Here is a 3246-nt window from a genome sequence, read left to right as displayed (position 1 = left end):
GATTCTTAAAGGTCATTGCTATAAGCAACATTTTATATGGTCAGATGTGCATGGGTATTGAGCCATTGTGATCCTCTCTAAGAATAGCTTCCCTTTTTCTTGCCATGTGAAATGCTTAGAGTGCTGTTAGTTAATCATGTCCAAGTGTAATTATTTGTCTTTTATTATCTATTGGTTTAACTTGTAGATTTATGGACATAGTCCAGTTATTACAAATGAGGAAAGCCATGCAGCATATGTTTAATTCGATCTGGCTTATTTCACTTAATATCATTTTTTCCAGTCTTTCCATTTTCTTAGGAATGGTGTAATGCCATTCTTTCCAATGGAATCATAGAATTCCATCAATACAACAGAATTGAAGACCCAGAAATGAATCCATTCCTATAGGCATATAATCTTTAATAAGGGAGCCATAAACACAGGATGGATGAAAAACAGCCTCTTCAAAAAATTGTGCTGGTAGAATTGGCTGTACTCAGAAAACTGAAGTTAGATCCTTATATATCCTCCTGCACCAGAATTAATTCCAAATGGATCAAAGACCTCAATGTAAGTCTAGATAACTTGGGAATGTTACAGGAAGAGTTAGGGGAAACAAGAGGGCTCCTTGGCACAGGTCAAAACTTCCAAAGTAAGTCTACATAAATGGGATTACATCAAACCAAATCAATCATTTGTCAGACCCAAAAGCCTTGAAGAAAAAAGAGATAGTATAGCACAGATTTATTAGGGAGCAAACCTACAGATGAGAGCCTAAGCCAAATCTAAACCTTTACTCCCTTTTCTACATACGTTATTTATAGTGGGTTTACATGAACACAAGAGTTTTCTGGTGGGGGTTAGTAAAAAACAACTAATGCTAAAACATAGATAGCATGTGAAATGAGTTGTAACTGGACAAAGGAGGGATTAAGTCAGGGGGTCTAGTTCAAAACCTTGGCTTGGTGCCAGTTAAGTAAGGTATAGCTGCACAAAGGAAGCGGGGTAAAACAGGAGTGGTTATAAACAAAAGCACTGGTATAAAGCCTCAAATAAGGACCCCAGGTTGTGTGGACTTAACATGAAGTTCTTTTTAAAATAACAAGCACAATTTTAAGTTTTTGCTGAGTGGGATGGTCATACTCACAGGTAATGTCTGCTATTTCAGGTAATCCGATCCACTCTTTCACATGTTAAGCAATAGCCAGGTTTCATCACAAATGACTACAATGCGATTGTACAAATGAGACTAGGACTTTTCCCTGTTGTGAGTCAAAATTCTGTCAAATAATTTCTGTCTTCCGGATGTTTACACAACATTTCTCATGATATTTTCTTCTATTTTGTCTTCATTATTGCACTTCATACTACTTTTTGTTGTTGTCTTGTGTGTATATGCCATTTTTAGGGCTTGAACTCAATGTGTAATGGTCTCCCTTGTATTTTTTTGCTTATGGCTGATGAAACTCTATTCCTTGAGCCACATCCTCATCTTCTGCTTTTTGCTGGATAATTGCAGATAAGTTTTCACATTTTTGTCTGTTTAGACTGGCATTGAACCAAAATCCTCAGATCTCAGCCTCCTTAGTTTCTAGGATTCTACACATGAGCTGCTATCATCAAATTTTACTTTACTATTATTTAAATCATGTGTTAGGAGAAAGTGGAAGTATATTTGTGTTAAGTGTGCAATTTTCATATACAAGTTTGAATCAACTTGATATAATGTAACTGTTATCAACTTTAACAGTTAAATCAATGAATATTACACATTCCCAAAGAAATATAATTGAAAAAAATTGAATAATTGTTTTCTTAAAACAAGTAATGGTACCATGAGTTTCTTTCTCTTTACAATTCATGTTTTATATAACCTCAATTAGCAGACTTCTAGGCTAAAAGTAAATCGATGAATTGTATACCACAAGATGCAAAATGATTATAGTTACGAATAGATATTTTACCAAAGCTAGAAGATAAGTATTTGACATTATCACTTAAAAGAAATGTTACATGCCGAAATTAATGGATATGATGTAGTTTATCATTACACAACATATAAATGAATGAGATTACCACTCAATACGTCATAAATATGTATAAACTAATTATGTAGCTATGTGCCACTGGCTCATGCTTGTAACCCTAGCTACTGAGGGGCATCTGGGTTGGTTCCATATCTTAGCTATAGTAAATAATGCTGCAATAAACATAGTCGTGCTGGTAGCTTTAGTGAGGTCCTGTTTGTAAACATTTGGGTAAATGGCCAAAAGTGGAATTGCTGGGTCATAGGGGAGCACTATGTGCAGTCTTTTGAGGAAACTGCATACTGCTTTCCAAAGTAGTTGAACAAGTTTACACTTCCAACAACAATACAGTAAGGTTCCCTTCTGTCCACACCCCCTCCAGCATCTATTTTATTAGAGTTCTTCATTACAGCCTTTCTAACTGGGGTGAGGTGAATCATGGTTCAAAGCCAGCCTAGGCAGGAAAGTCCCTGACACCCTTATCTCCAAGGAGCCACCAGAAAACAGGCTGTGACTCAAGTGGTTGAGCACTAGTCTTGAGCTGAAGAGCTGAGGGACAGTGTCCAGGCCCCGATTTCAAGCCCCATGACCAACAAAAACTAAAAATAAACAGTTAAAAATGAACAAATATTTTGACCTAAATATTAAAATATATTCTAAAAATTTTTTAAATCTTCACTAGATTTAATAGTTTATAGAAATGTAGAGAAGTGTTTTCTGGTTTTAGTTGTCCTTGAATCAATTGTATAAATCACATATTTCTAACTTAATTCATATTTGTAGGTTTATATACATATATGCCATAAATACAATTAACTGATATGTGATAGGCACTGCTGTTTTAGGAATCTCCCTTGGCTTTCTACCATTAACCCTTCTACGCGAAGATCAATATGCACTCCAACCTTGTCAGAGATTTCATCTTATTGGAGCAGAAAATTATAAGTCAAAATCATTGTTTGGAACAACTGTAACAATTTACATGCATTTCACTTAGTTTAAGAACCAAAACATTCAAGTTATCTTAACCATACCAGTAATAGAAAAATGTCTTCTGAGGTTTTCAGTCTCTTAAGAGATGAAAATCTTTAATTATATATATATTTTTTCTGTCTAACATCTTATATCTTAGGAAGATCTTTTTGTGTAACCCAGTGTTCCTGATTAGAAGACCAGAACAAAGGCAATAATGAAAATAGCCAAGGAAAATACTTGAAACCAATTAAAAAAGCAATCA

The sequence above is a fragment of the Dipodomys spectabilis genome, unplaced genomic scaffold (genome assembly GCF_019054845.1).
Source record: "Dipodomys spectabilis isolate Male_0828 unplaced genomic scaffold, ASM1905484v1 ptg000022l, whole genome shotgun sequence".
Taxonomy (NCBI): Eukaryota; Metazoa; Chordata; class Mammalia; order Rodentia; family Heteromyidae; genus Dipodomys; species Dipodomys spectabilis.
Note: the sequence above shows the minus strand (reverse complement) of the source record.